The sequence below is a fragment of the Panulirus ornatus genome, chromosome 25, assembly GCF_036320965.1.
Source record: "Panulirus ornatus isolate Po-2019 chromosome 25, ASM3632096v1, whole genome shotgun sequence".
Lineage (NCBI taxonomy): Eukaryota > Metazoa > Arthropoda > Malacostraca > Decapoda > Palinuridae > Panulirus > Panulirus ornatus.
In genome coordinates, this window is record NC_092248.1 from 10,858,285 (window position 1) to 10,874,974 (window position 16,690).

Consider the following 16,690-nt stretch of genomic DNA (forward strand, 5'->3'; position numbering starts at 1 on the left):
GTCCAGAACGTTATCTTGGAAAGCAAAAATGGGTATGTTTGAAGGAATGGTGGTTCCAACAATTTTATATGGTTGCGAGGCATGGGCTATAGATAGAGTTGTGCGAAGGAGGATGGATGTGCTGGAAATGAGATGTTTGAGGACAATATGTGGTGTGAGGTGGTTTGATCCAGTAAGTAATGAAAGGGTAAGAGAGATGTGTGGTAATAAAAAGAGTGTGGTTGAGAGAGCAGAAGAGGGTGTATTGAAATGGTTTGGTCACATGGAGAGAATGAGTGAGGAAAGATTGACCAAGAGGATATGTGTCAGAGGTGGAGGGAACAAGGAGAAGTGGGAGACCGAAGGTGGAAAGATGGAGTGAAAAAGATTTTGAGTGACTGGGGCCTGAACATGCAGGAGGGTGAAAGATGTGCAAGGAATAGAGTGAATTGGAACGATGTGGTATTCCGGGGTCAACGTGCTGTCAATGGATTGAACCAGTGCATGTGAAGGGTCTGGGGTAAACCATGGAAAGTTTTGTGGGGCCTGGATGTGGAAAGGGAGCTGTGGTTTCTGTGCATTATACATGCCAGCTAGAGACTGAGTGTGAACGAATGTGGCCTTTGTTGTCTTTTCCTAGCGCTACCTCGCGCAAATGCGGGGGGAGGGGGTTTTCATTTCATGTGTGACGGGGTGGCGACGGGTATGAATAATGGCAGACAGTATGAATTATGTACATGTGTATATATGTATATGTCTGTGTGTGTATATTTAGATATACGCTGAGATGTATAGGTATGTATATGTGCGTGTGTGGACGTGTATGTATATGCATGTATGTGGGTGGGTTGGACCATTCTTTCGTCTGTTTCCTTGCGCTACCTCGCTAACGCGGGAGACAGCGACAAAGTATAATACATGAATACACACGCACACACAAACACACACACACACACACACACATATATATATATATATATATATATATATATATATATATATATATATATATATATATATATATATATATTCCATGGTTTACCCCAGACGCTTCATATGCCCTGGTTCAATCCACTGACAGCACGTCGACCCCGGTATACCACATCATTCCAATTCATTCTATTCCTTGCACACCTTTCATCCTCCTGCATGTTCAGGCCCCGATCACTCAAAATCTTTTTCACTCCATCCTTCCACCTCCAATTTGGTCTCCCACTTCTCGTCCCCTCCACCTCTGACAAATATATCCTCTTTGTCAAGCTTTCCTCACTCATTCTCTCCATGTGACCAAACCATTTCAAAACACCCTCTTCTGCTCTCTCAACCACACTCTTTTTATTACTACACATTTCTCTTACCCTTTCATTACTTACTCAATCAAACCACCTCACACCACATATTGTCCTCAAACATCTCATTTCCAACACATCCACCCTCCGCACAACCCTCTCTATAGCCCATGCCTCGCAACCATATAACATTGTTGGAACCACTATTCCTTCAAACATACCCATTTTTGCTTTCTGGGATAATGTTCTCACCTTCCACACATTTTTCAGTGCTCCCAGAACTTTCCCCCCCCTCCCCCACCCTGTGACTCACTTCCGCTTCCATGGTACCATCTGCTGCCAAATTCACTCCCAGATATCTAAAACACTTCACTTCCTCCAGTTTTTCTCCATTCAAACTTACCTCCCACTTGACTGATCCCTCAATCCTACTGCACCTAATAACCTTGCTCTTATTCACATTTACTCTCAGCTTTCTTCTTTCACACACTTTACCAAAGTCAGTCACCAGCTTCTGCAGTTTCTCACCCGAATCAGCCACCAGTGCTGTATCATCAGAAAACAACAACCGACTCACTTCCCAAGCCCTCTCATCCACAACAGACTGCATAACTGCACCACTCTCCAAAACTCTTGCATTCACCTCCCTAACAACCCGATCTATAAACAAATTAAACAACCATGGAGACATCACGCACCCCTGCCGCAAACCGACATTCACTGAGAAAAAATCACTTTCCTCTCTTCCTACCCGTACATATACCTTACAACCTCGATAAAAAAAACTTTTCACTGCTTCTAACAACTTGCTTCCCACACCATATACTCTTAATACCTTCTACAAAGCATCTCCATCAACTCTATCATATGCCTTCTCCAAATCCATAAATGCTACATACAAATCCATTTGTTTTTCTAAGCATTTCTCACATGCATTCTTCAAAGCAAACACCTGAACCACACACCCTCTACCACTTCTGAAACCACACTGCTCTTCCCCTATCTGATGTTCTGTACATGCCTTCAGCCTTTCAATCAATACCCTCCCATACAATTTCCCAGGAATACTCAACAAACCTATACCTCTATAATTTGAAAACACCTTTATCCCCTTTGCCTTTGTACAATAGCACTATGCATGTATTCCGCCAATCCTCAGGCACTTCACCATGAGCCATACATACATTGAATATCCTCACTAACCAGTCAACAACACAGTCACCCCCTTTTTTCATAAATTCCACTGCAGTACCATCCAAACCCGCCGCCTTGCCGGCTTTCATCTTCCGCAAAGCTTTCACTACTTCTCTGTTTACCAACTCATTTTCCTTGACCCTCTGACTTCGCACACCACCTCGACCAAAACACCCTATATCTGCCGCTCTATCATCTAACACATTCACCAAACCTTCAAAATACCCACTCCATCTCCTTCTCATATCACCACTACTTGTTATTACCTCCCCATTAGCCCCTTTCACCGATGTTCCCATTTGTTCTCTTGTCTTACGCACTTTATTTACCTCCTTCCAAAACATCTTTTTATTCTCCCTAAAATTTAATGATACTCTCACTCAACTCTCATTTGCCCTCTTTTTCACCTCTTGCACCTTTCTCTTGACCTCCTGCCTCTTTCTATTATACATCTCCCAGTCATTTGCACTATTTCCTTGCAAAAATCGTCCAAATGCCTATCTCTTCTCTCACTAATAATCTTACTTCTTCACCTCCCCACTCACTACCCTTTCTAATCTGCCCACCTCCCACGCTTCTCATGCTACAAGCATCTTTTGCACAAGCCATCACTGCTTCCCTAAATACATCCCATTCCTCCCCCATTCCCCTTAAGTCCTTTGCTCTCACCTTTTTCCATCCTGCACTCAGTCTCTCCTGGTACTTCCTCACACAAGTCCCCTTTCCAAGCTCACTTACTCTCACCACTCTCTTCACCCCAACATTCCCTCTTCTTTTCTGAAAACCTCTACAAATCTTCATCTTCGCTTCCACAAGATAATGATCAGACATCCCTCCAGTTCCACCTCTCAGCATATCAACATCCAAAAGTTTCTCTTTCACGCGCCTGTCACTTAACACGTAATCCAATACCGCTCTCTGGCTATTTCTCCTACTTACATACGTATACTTATGTATACCTCTTTTTAAACTAGGTATTCCCAAGCACCAATCCTTTTTAAGCACACAAATCTACAAGCTCTTCACCATTTCCATTTACAACACTGAACACCCCCATGTACACCAATTATTCCCTCAACTGCCACATTACTCACCTTTGTAAAAATATATACAGTGTAATTACGAAGTTGAAGATTAGGCTAAACTTGAATTTATATAAACTCTTTAAGACTTATATAATCAAATTTGTAACGAAGAAGCGGTAATGCAAATAATAGTAGCAAAATATTGCTATAGTTGAAAAGTAGGTGAGTTAACTCACAAAACAAGACCGTTAAAAATGTCAATCGGACAGCTTGTCAAAAAACAATCCTGTTACGAGTGGCGCCCCCCTTCAAGTGGCGCCCAGGGCACCTGCCCTACCTGCCATAACCTAGATACGCCACTGCCGTATACGCCTTTCACCTTCCTACAAAATCTTTTTAACTTCATGGAATCTTGTGATTATCTGACTACAACAGTTTATACTGATTTTGCAACATCAAAAATTGTCTAATGTAAGCAGTTTCAGACTTATGGTCCCTGAGTTTCATTTATACAAAGCGTAAGTTACCTGTATGTAAATTCCCGTTTTTTATTTCTTTGCTGAAAGTGGCAACGAAGTATGTATTTAAGAGATATGTGATAGTCTTCAAAATCTGACCGTTTCAGAATATGGAGAGAACTCATTTAAAGATTTAATGCTACCGTCTGAGAATAAATATATATATTTCCTTTTCTTTTCCCTTTAAATCATCATCAACTACCTTGGACCCTATTTTTAGTTCGAATCTGGAATAACTAAACAATTCACACACGTAGAAAATGTCAAGAGGCGTAGGTGTAGGGAAAAGCGGGTACGTCGAGCGGGTCTATTGATTACGTCGTTACAAAAGTCGTCAACAGATGGCGGGCGTTGTACCATGTATGGCGCTATGGCGTCTTGTTGACAACCGACCGACCGACCATCCTTAAACACCAACTCTGCCACATATGAAACCCACGCTGGCTATGAATCTAACTCGATCATGCTTTACTCCCGAGTGTCGAGATCTGCATCCATCGGTACAACTACGTGTGTACCGGGAGAAAAAACTTAACAACAACCCGAAATATACCGTTGGACTTGCGAAAGCGTAGAACACTAGTCACTAGGAACTGTTCTCGTCTGTTGGGATCACGCGGTGACGCAGCCACCAACGTGAGCAGTTAAAATTAAATAGCGTCTCCTTTATTTTTAAACAACTCGTCGTAAAGATGTTAGCACGTGGCGTTGGTTAAATAAGCTGGCGGTGATGTGTCAAGACGGTAAACGAGTCCCATACGAAGCAGTTTCTTTGTAAACTCGTACTTTCTTCATTATGATTCATTATACCCCACCCCCCATCCCATCCCACTACTCAACAATCAGTTTTTTCTACACTCATTTGTACACTTTACCCTCGGTCTTGCCAGCTCCCTGATATGACGACCGGTTCACTTAAGTGACAAATCAAGTCATCATGTGGATGTTGCTAACGTTGGTAAGCGGGTGGCTCCTCAACACGGGTCATTCAGTAGATAAAAATGATGCTTCACGCAGAATTCGGGGCAGATTTGTTGGTAATTACGTATCTGAACTTTCTCTACTGTCGTACAACTTCTGTCTCCCACAACTTCAAAATTTCATCACTCGGGTTATTCCAATTACCTACTGCTCTTATGCAATTAAAACACTTATTTACAACTTTTCTAAAATGTTTTTGTTGAACTTGATGTTATGGCGTCTGGTTTTTATCTTGCATCTTTCAAAGAACTGTTCAATGATGATGTCTTCAAAATGGTTTAAAAAACTCAAGGGATGTGATAAGGTCACTTCTCACTCTTCTTTCTTCCATGGTGAACAAATCTAAGGTCTCCAGTCTTTCCTGTAACTCACTTCTTGATTCTCGTGCTACTGGACCTTTTCCGTCAGTTCTTTGTCCTTAGGTGCGATGACCAAACTTGAGAAGCATATAGTACTTTTTGGCAACGTGAAAGATATACACAGCTTGTAAAACATTTCCTTATCCATATAGTCTGTGTGTGTGTGTGTGTGTGTGTGTGTGTGTGTGTGTGTGTGTGTGTGTGTAAAAGGCCTCTAATCTTCAATAAAAGAGATTCTGGTCATTCCTGCTTGATCACGTCCTTAAGACCCTTCGGTATGATGGCGTGTCCTTAGTGCCATGTGTTGCCTCAGGACCCCAACAACCTGCCCTATGCAACCGCCACTGGAACCCACTGTCCTACACAACAGCCTCCAGGAAAAAAAAAAAATCTATCCTCAACAACCAGTTTATGGTCCTTTGTTAATCACCTTCCACTACAGGACGCAAGAATACCCCCTGGAGCCACCAGCAAAGGAGCCACATCCCCCTGCCACTTCCCTATCCAACCACGAGTCACTCCCTAACACCAAAAAGTCATGACTAATAAATTACTTTTTCATTAATTTTCCTGTCATGTACATGTAACCCCCTCCCCCCCATTTTCTTAGGCAGATACACGCAACTCCCAATGTAAACATTTCCCACTAAAAGGGAAAGAGTAGTACAAGACTAAACTCCACAATTTGCAACGTGAAAATTTCTTTACGTTATAGATCCAGTGAGCAGAAATAAGGGTGTGAAAGTTAAAAGGTTAGACTGAAATACAAACGCGGGCAGAGCTTTTGTCTTTCTCAGCACAGGCGTTTCCAAAAAAATGGACTTCACTACACCCCTTGCATCAAGGCGATGAATCTCAAGAGATCTAACCTGCAATTATACCGTTGCTCTCACATTAAAAATCAGTAAATAAGCCTATTCATGAGGCAACAATATGCACGTATTTTTTTTTCCTGTGCTGATTTGAGGCTTGAAAAAAAACCCTCCCAGAATGCATGGTCCTCCATAGCTATTTTCCTGTCGGCTGGTGTGCTGGAGGAGGTGATGGAAGGAATGGGAGATTCTGGTTTACTATCCTCTCTCCAGCTTATTAGGGAAACAGGACACCATTACTGGTTTCCGGGCAGACAACTTCGTCATGGACCATCAGGTCTACTGCTGTCCGTCCTTCCCATTTACCATTCTTCGTATAATTTCGTGTATTCCATCAACCACGTTGGGAAAATAACTAAATGCGATGTCAGCTGCCCACTGAGCGCTCGCTCGTTAAACGAACGTAAACAGACATGGTTATCAACTCACCAGCAGAAACTTGTGTATACTCTCTCAAAGTCAGTAAGTTAATTTCGGTCCAGTAAGAGACTTACTCTAAGTTAATTTCCCCCCACCAAAAAAAAAAAAAAAATATTTTTTCCCCAACAATACTCACGACGAAAGTTCAGTACTACATGAAAATTCATTTTCCTTTCTCTTTTCCCCCCATTTTAGTGAGGTGCTTCCCAAGGATGTCCGGAGCCTAGCCGCCAGCAAGACGCCTTACCCGCCACCAACCGCACCTCCCTCGACCCCCAGACGGGAAATTGGCAAGTAGGCTCTAATATCCTCCTGGCCTTACTTAAATAAACATCAGTGAACATCTGGTTATGTGAAGATGACAGGAAACACATGATTTGTCTTATGATCATAATATATAGTGAAAATATGATGTTCTAACATTTATCACTTTCTGATGTCACTTTTGTATCATACAAATCATATATATATATATATATATATATATATATATATATATATATATATATATATATATATATATATATATATGATGGAAGAGGGCGGGGTGCAGCAATAAAAACCTAACTCATGACAACTGGTGTGTTCATGCATGTCGTGGAAGCTGGCCGAGGCCCGGTCTTGAATACCGAGCCATTGATCGGCCGCTGTCCTCTCCGTTTCATCTGAAAATCCATCAGTGGTTAGAAATTGACCCATAACACCCAATTGTGGAGTGCTACATCCGCGTCACTTGGTGCCCCCCAAGTCAAGTGGACTGCAGGATTAGTTTTCCCGCCAAATCTCAGTACTGAGTCCCGCCAAAACCTCATCTTGGCGGGCAAACTTCAATTTTCCCGCCTTAACGAGCATGATGGACACGCCGCTCCGGCTCCCGCAACATTCTCACAATGCATCAACGACTTCTTAGTGTAGCGCTACTCTCCTATCTATAATACCATAAGGAAAATAAGCATAGTATTCCCCTAAATAAGGTGACAGTCCTTTGTTACCTACGGGCAATATAATTGAAATCCCTGATTAATTTGCGTTTGGAATACTAGGGGGAAAAGACACTACGCAATGGAGAATCTTGAAGACTACAACGATCCATTCTGGGATGGTCGGGTCATTGTGGGGTGGCCAAGATGAGACCTGATGAGCGTTGATATGAGACGAGGAGGACACCGCGACTTCCCTCACCACTTTCCCCGATAGTCAAAGTCGGGTGTCAGAACATTCCGTCGGGTTCCTTGTCCACCCATCGCATCAGCCACTCGAGGGAATCCATTGGCGCTTTAAATATCCGATAAACAACTCACTCTCATCGGGATAAGAACGTGCAAGAGAGTTCCCAGTGGTCTGTGGCAGGATCTTGGTGCTGGGTTAAGAGTTTTGTGGAGGTGTATATAATCTTCGAGGTGTTGGCAGCGCGGGGGCTGGTGATCCCAAGCGGAGATTGAGAAGCCACCGCTTGACGCACGCCGCACCTTCCGCCAGATGGGGACACCAGCCTATTGTTTATATTTCAAAACATCTCAGCCATACGCCCTTAATGCCTAATATTTAGCCATACTCGGTGGGTCTATTCTCACGACAGTATTGACAAATTAACGATTAATTCTAATATGTTTAGTGATCAATTAATCATTTATCAGTTACATCCCAGAACTGAAAGCAATATCAAACTTCCATACGCGGTGAAAATATTTCACCAATATGAAAAAATATGGGATAAATGTGATTATGCTGCTGTACTGACGTTCCATGAATAAAACTCGGTAATATTTCCACGTTCTATAATATATATATATATATATATATATATATATATATATATATATATATATATATATATATATATGCTGAAAATCACGACAAACACTTACTCCATAAATGCATAAACACCACTAGGAAAAGGAATACAAGAATCCTGAGCGCCTTCTCGTATTACACCTTCAGAGGATTAGAGAGAGAGAGAGAGAGAGAGAGAGAGAGAGAGAGAGAGAGAGAGAGAGAGAGAGAGAGAGAGAGATAAGTGCAATAAAGGTTATGTATACAGAACCGGACAGAACATGGAATGGGCTCAGGTGACCTTGTAATCAGTGAGAGGCGAAGTTGACCCACCCTCTCTTGAGCTTGACCTCACTCGGGTAAAACCGGACAAAGGTTACATAATACATCATAAACTCAAGAACAATTGACAAAACTTTTGACAAGTATCTCTCCAACTGTAAATTATGAAGAGTTTTATCAACTGTTCTCGAGTTTACGATGTATTATGCAAGTCCATCTTATCTCCTGTTTTACCTTAGGTCATCCGGGAGATGCCAGGTCAAGATCAGGTAGAGGGTAGGTCACACAGACCCTTGTGCCAATCTAGCTTCTAACTAATTACAAAGTCACTTAACCCCATTCCATGATTCCTCCGATTCCGTTTACCTAACATCTATTGTGCCTATTCTCACTCACTCAGTTCCTCTGAAAAGGTATTACACGAAAGAGCTCAAGAATCCCGTGTTTCTTTTTCCAAGCGGCGTTTCAGCATATATATATATATATATATATATATATATATATATATATATATATATATATATATATATCCCTTAGATAGGGGAGAAAAAATACTTCCCACGCATTCCCCGCGTCATAAAAGGCGACTAAAGGGGATGGGAGCGGGGGGTTAGAAACCCTCCCCTCCTTGTATTTTAACTTTCTAAATGAAGAAACAGAAGGAGTCATAAGGAGAGTGCTCATCCTCCTCGAAGGCTCAGATTGGGGTCTAAATGTGTGTGCGCTACCTCGCTAACGCGGGAGACAGCGACAAAGTATATATATATATATATATATATATATATATATATATATATATATATATATATATATATATATATATATTATCCTTGGGGATAGGGGAGAAAGAATACTTCCCATGTATTCCCTGCGTGTCGTAAAAGGCGACTAAAAGGGGAGGGAGCGGGGGATCTGGAAATCCTCCTCTCTAGTTTTTACTTTTCTAACAGAAGGATCAGAGAAGGGGGCCAAATGAGGATATATCCTCTTAGGCTCAGTCCTCTGCTCTTAACGCTACCTCGCTAATGCGGGAAACGGCAAATATGTGTGTGTATGTAAGTGTGTGTGTGTGTGTGTGTGTGTGTGTATATATATATATATATATATATATATATATATATATATATATATATATATATATATATATATATATGGAGCAAATGTCAGTCGTTTATCTGAAGGATATTTCTTTTGTCTTATCTAAAATTTATGCTTGTAATTAACAAAATAATGATCCAAGCCACGATGAAGGCCTACCGTAAGAGGTGTGTAAACAGTTTACCAAACTAAATGCAGCCACAGACTGAAAATGGAGGTAACAAATGCATCTAAAAATACTGGCTTTATAATAACCAAGGGAAGGCAAGTGAGGCTGTACTTATATCTCATAATGACCGTAAACAGACAGGCAATCTATAATAAAAGTACGAAAAGAAGTGCTCTAACGGAGACAGTTCATAAATGAAATACATTTTTCCCCTACACAGAGAAAAAGGAAGGCATGTGAAGTTGAAACTATTATATAAAATGATGTCCATACTCAGCTAGCGTCGGGTGAGGCTTTATAAATAAAACAATTCTTACATCATGCTCGAAATAATATCAAAACAAGTACTCTGATGAAAAAGTCCACGGAAAAAAAACAGATTCCCTCAGAAAAAAAAAAAATGTAGGGGAAAGCCACCAATCACCATCAACCCCTTAAACACGACAGTGCGACCCTTAGGTATATTGACATAACCTTTGGCCTAACCATTAAGGGTCAGGTCAAAGTTCAAACAATCATTCCAAAGGGTCGCACTGTCGTAGCCACTGGGTTGAGTACATTACCAACATATTCGCTGGATGACAATTTACAAGGACTCTAGCTAAACTGTTATGACCTTACCTGAACTCTGCAAATAAATGAATCACTGGAAAAAATACAAAGAACTGGCTGACGAATAGATGAACTATCTATCCATGGAGTTGGGACGATAGAGATTATAACCCCTCCCCCACCTTCTAATCCATCAACTACCAGCTTACCTGTATGTCCTCGAACAATCAACCATCACCAATGGCGTGCCTCCTCAGACGTCTGTCTATCTTCAGGTGCACCATTTAATACTCTCCAAGATCGTTTGTAATAAGACTCTGCAGCCATCTCATCTGTCAATACGAGATAATTCTAATATAAAATCATGTGAATGTACTTGTCAAAGGAATTTTGCGTGCTTATCTTTTTGCATTTATGGCGAGGACTTGCTTTCTGGTATAACCCATTTAGGCGAGGATTACTTTCTCCCCTAACATAATCTAGTACATGCTAGACACACTTTTAACATTCTTACCGACAGGGAATATTTAGCACACTATAACCCCTCCCCCACCTTCTAATCCATCAACTACCAGCTTACCTGTATGTCCTCGAACAATCAACCATCACCAATGGCGTGCCTCCTCAGACGTCTGTCTATCTTCAGGTGCACCATTTAATACTCTCCAAGATCGTTTGTAATAAGACTCTGCAGCCATCTCATCTGTCAATACGAGATAATTCTAATATAAAATTATGTGAATGTACTTGTCATAGGAATTTTGCGTGCTTATCTTTTTGCATTTATGGCGAGGACTTGCTTTCTGGTATAACCCATTTAGGCGAGGATTACTTTCTCCCCTAACATAATCTAGTACATGCTAGACACACTTTCAACATTCTTACCGACAGGGAATATTTAGCACACTTAAGTTTACCATATCTAATAAAAAAAAAACTAATATTCAGTTCCTAAATCATAACTAGTTAGCCAAATGTACACATGGCTAAACCATAACAAACTAACCTAATCGCACACAAGGCTAGTATCATCACTAGTTATGCTAATATTGAGATCACGAAAATTACATGCACTTTAAATGATCTTTTTAAATCCCTTTTAAAGATGCAGACTTTTGATACGTGTGACTGATCGATCAGGGCCTACATTAATCTCACTATCATATCTACAGTCGATCTATTCCAAAGTCTGCTGGGTGACTGTCACACGATCAAGTATGCGAAGAAATCCAACAATTCCTAACAGCAGATTAAGAACGACAACTACAACCATAAATTTTCAAGTTAAAACCAAAGATATAGCTGCTTGTTTACGTTAGGTTTTTAAAGGTTCGACTGATTTCTGACGAGTCATCTTCGTTTACTCTACTCTTAACCCTCACCACTATCGCCATACTTGTCGCTGAATATGACAAAATGCTCTAAATCAAGTTCCGCAACTTTTACTTGTTCTTCACACAATATATCACCTTTGTCGAACAAAGACACTCAATATCCAACTTAACATCATTCAATTATGTAAGGTGTTACTGTATTTACTCGTGTTTCACCTGTATCTGTTGATTAACCACTTTCCTTGATATTCATAACTCCTCACCACTCGCCCTGATATTCATAACCCTCACCACTGTTGCCCTAATATCGCTGAACAAAACGTTACAAATCACGTTTCGTGACGTTAATCCAATCATTAAACACTAAACTACAATTGCTGAACAAAATTATCAAATATCTTACTGACCAAAAATAATATGAAGAATTCTTATAAATAAAAAATTAACTTCAAATTCCAAGGCAGGTTCGACATCGAAGGCATCATAGTAGTAGCAGAGCATAATCAAGACATACACTTTTTTACAATTAAATCTTTTTGAAAATGATTTAAATACTGTTATCTTCACTCCATCCACGTTTTTCTAACACTTCGGCACGCCAAACCTTGACGTGATCGTACCTCGGTCAACACAAACTACAACCTATTTCTGTAAACTAACGAAGTAAACACAACGTGTATGTGTAGTCAGTTCTTAAAAATATTTACTAATAACTGATGTGAAACATGGTAACACAATACGCAAACACCCCGAGGATTGAGTGTTCTGCAAACCGTACTTACCTCAGTGTTGAGGTCCCTACATCGTACTTTTCAATGACACAGTTATTCCTGACGTTCCAAATATCAAAATCAAAAGCTCAGAGCAGCGTCCATTTCTTGCGTAAAGTTCTGACTTCCATCGATCTTTCTGTTTGCTTACTGTCAACACAGGTTAAGTAGAATCACGGGCGTTATTTTCTTTTCTAAATTAACAAGATTGCGCTCACTGTGCCACAAGTAAAGATGGGACCTTATATATTAATAAGGCCATCTTCGGACTGGCGTGTTTACACTAGAATGAATGATAAGAAGGCCTCCATAAAATTGCATTCGCTGCCATGATGAATTTACGTGGTACGAATGTAAACAAAAACAAAGCATATGTTTATGGTCATCAAGGTCAATATAATAATCTTGAGAGTATAATATGTAATTGAAAATATTTGAAATTAAAATAATATTAATCAACACTTAATCATTTTGGCTATGATCTTTTTTTATCTAAATAAAATCTGCACTCGTATGTATAGATCTCAACTTGGTTACGAAACATACTCAGAACTGTCAAGATCACGACGTATCATATAATTTTACTTAACACGCCGCAAAATTGACGCAAATTTATTTCAAAATAAGGCGATAAGTCAGGAAGTTAACGCAAAAAGTGTTAGTGTGACGCCGCCACCTTCGTTCGCCTTAATCATGTGTAGTTGAACTAATCAGCAGGGAAACACTATGCCCCACAATAATAAATGGCGTGTTGAGAGCCATCTGACGGTCCAAGTACGTACTTATACGGAAGGAAAGTGAGAAAACGGGAGGATTAATAAGACGTTAGGTGGACTGGTAACGAAATTAAATATATGATTACAAACAAAGCAATCAATATTGTCTTTTTAATATTTAATGAAACAAAACATAAGAATGCCACTGACAATTTATTTGTATACTCATAAAAAATATCGACTTAAATAAAGACTTGTTGAACTACGTATTTCTATCCACTGTTTTTCAGTTTTATATATATATATATATATATATATATATATATATATATATATATATATATATATATATATATATCTGCATTTACCTGGGAAGGCGGAAGATCAGAGAGTCGAGGCATATCTTAAAGAGGATCGGATGGATTGTTTGTATAGGATGTTAAGGGATTCTTTTCCCTATCCAAATGTGATAGTGGTCTGAGGGCACTTAATTTGTGTCTCGCTTTTGTGGTGATATTATCGGAGTGGGGAGTGAATGTCGTGCGTGTCCATGTGATGCCTAGAATGGTAGAAGCCTACCCAGAACTGACCCATTCTCTTTCTAGAGTCACCACTATCACCAGTGGTGATGGTGGTGATGGTGGTGAGAGGCGGCGGTGTTAATCTGTGGTGGTACACAGCAGGTGTGGTCGGCTGAACACCTGTATATAAACACGTGATCCACACGTCAGGTTACGCAACCTGATCAACAACCTGTGCGACACCTGTCCACGTCGGCAGGTAGCGCCACCTCAGGATACGCAACTTGAACAACACCTGTACAACACCTGTCCACGCCGGCAGGTAGCGCCACCTCTAATCGCTTTATGCTCATCGTAATTCATTTTCCCGAGCAAAGATGCCGCCATCTTCGCTAATTATGGCGGGAAATCTACGCCATCAGGGAGCAGTCACCACCCCCTAAATTGGCGCTGATGCTTACAAAAGTGGTTTTAACGTCGTTACACGCTAACAGTTTAATGGGCAAATGGGCAATGAAACGGAGACTTGGTGAACGGTAGTCTGTACGCCTTTACCTTCATTAGCTCACTAATTACTCCACAAACTTGAAGACCGCATCCGGGACCATGTCCCCGACCGTGACTTCGGCTTTAGATCTATCCCGAATTACCCACAACTCGACCAGTTATAGAACAGACGATAGACGTTATCAAAACTTCATATCAAAGTAATGCAGACCGATAACGATAAGAGATAGCGTTAGATACGTCACCTTGGCCATCCCCAGCGGCTCTAGGAGAGACGGGCAGGGCGTCGGAGGTGGGCGGCCCAAGTCTCAAACCGCCCAGGGAAAATCCTAGTAATTTGTGTCACATAAAGGAGGAGGGAAAATGACAGAGAACAACAGTGAGGGGTCTCGAAGGTGCCAGGCTAGCGGTAAACATGGCCTGGACGCAAGCCACAGCGGAGGGGGGTTGGGGAGTGGAGGGGGGGGGAGGGTAACACTGGCAGGGGGGGGGGGGAGTTAAGGAACACCAGCAAGGTCAAGGAACACTCCCAGGGTGTGCAACATCAGGCAGAGAAGCAGGAAGATGGGAGGGACACAAACGCATGACCAACCACAACAGGTGGGCATGAAACAACCAAAAACAAACACACAAAAGAGAGGGAGGTCAAGAGGTCACGTGATCTGCCCCACTGCCGCGCATAAACCAATCAAAACGGAACGAATTAAACACTCTGTTTGTCCGTTGAAAAAAAAAAAAAATGGACTGAACGATCAAATAAAAGTGTGGCGCTTTTATAACCGGGGTTAAATGGGTCACCCACCGTATGACACTTGCGGTGGGCGGTGTTTCTCCAGGACATGTGAAACGCGAAGCATGTTTTATGAGGGAGGAGGGGAGGGAGGGAGTGAGAAGATGGGTGAATGGTGAGGTTATATTTCTGTTAGAGGGCCAGGTGAAACGTGTTTCGGCAGAGGGTCATGCGAGGGCGAGACGCATAGTATCCTTGGAGGGGCCCATGGGTAACGTGAAACATGTTTCTGAAAGACAAGTCACACGTGAAGGTACATGTGTATCGGGGAGAGAGAGAGAGAGAGAGAGAGAGAGAGAGAGAGAGAGAGAGAGAGAGAGAGAGAGAGAGAGAGAGAGAGAGGTCAGAAGTTCTCCACAATCCTGGGAGCTATCGTCCAGGGCGCCATGTTAACGCGATATCCAGGTTGGGTATCGCGATAGAGGGGTCCGGGAGGGCTACTGTAGCCTGTGGCTGACTATCGCAATATTCAGCTGTACTAGTGTACTCCGACTGGCTATCGCACAGCTTGCGATATCACAGTTGCCCAGGAGGGTGTTGCAATCGCCGTATATACCAGTCCCATAGTGGATATCGCAGCCTGGAAAGCTATCGAAATACCTTTTGGTGATTGTTACAACTGGGTATCGTAATTACCGGCTTCCTCTCGGTCGGGATGGGAATCGTTGCTATGTGGGTATCGCAATCTCGACCAGGTATCGTCGATCTCATCGGTTATAGCACAGATATAAACGGCGGTTTGATAAAAAAGATTAATTTGTGGCAATTGATAACTTAAAAGTCCCTATTACAGGCGTTTCTTAAACTGCTATTCGACTCGCTATGTAAACTAAACTTCTCATCATTCTACTCGTATTTATGAATTATGAACAGATGCAAATTCTCTATGGAAAATAAGACATTTGAAACTGAATAAAAAGGCTCTCGAGAGTATTCTTGGCTTTGCGAATAAATGGCTATTACCTGGGGTCCAGACTCTCCAAGTAGTTTGTCTTAAACGCTGGCGAACTTCACCCAATGTCTGTAAACTCGGTAAACTCGGCCATGGTTTTACCCCGGTAGCCTCAAACACAGACTGGGCGGCCCTGGCTGGGTTTACCTTACGTGTGTGTGTGTGTAAATAAAAAAAACACACATCAATTCTTTATAATAGTTTACTATCTATTCTTTCATGGTTTCCCTTTTTTTTCATTTATATTCATCAATTTGCAACAACGTTGCTTGCTTGTTTGTCCTCGGTCCACACATCCTGTAACTCCCTGGGCACGACGAAACGACCCTAGCTAGGTCGTGCCGTCGTGCTCAAGCGTCGTGGTGCTGTGCCGTGAGACACACATGGACTAGAAAATTGTAGAATTCTGGTGTAAGAATGTGAAAAGATTTCGTTAGATCTGTCCCTGTTATTAAATTTCTCTGAGCATAATATTCTCTAAGGCTGTCGCTACATCTGGAAAGAAAGGATTTACACCTTTTTACAAGCTATTTTCAACATCAAGCTCAAGGAATACGTAAAACATTTACAGATGATATGTGTCTCAAAT

At 41.4% G+C, this 16,690-nt stretch overlaps 1 long non-coding RNA gene across 3 annotated transcripts in view; it reads right to left on the reverse strand.

The window, feature by feature from the left end:
* The window catches only part of LOC139757266 (uncharacterized), a 191,374-nt gene that overhangs the window by 35,505 nt on the left and 139,179 nt on the right, over window positions 1-16,690 (reverse strand). For all 3 annotated transcript variants that reach the window (XR_011714558.1, XR_011714556.1, XR_011714557.1), the window contains exons 5-6: window positions 11,092-11,214; window positions 10,721-10,843 (exon numbers count right to left, since the gene is read on the reverse strand). This is a non-coding gene — a long non-coding RNA (uncharacterized lncRNA). The remainder of the gene's footprint in view (window positions 1-10,720; window positions 10,844-11,091; window positions 11,215-16,690) is intronic.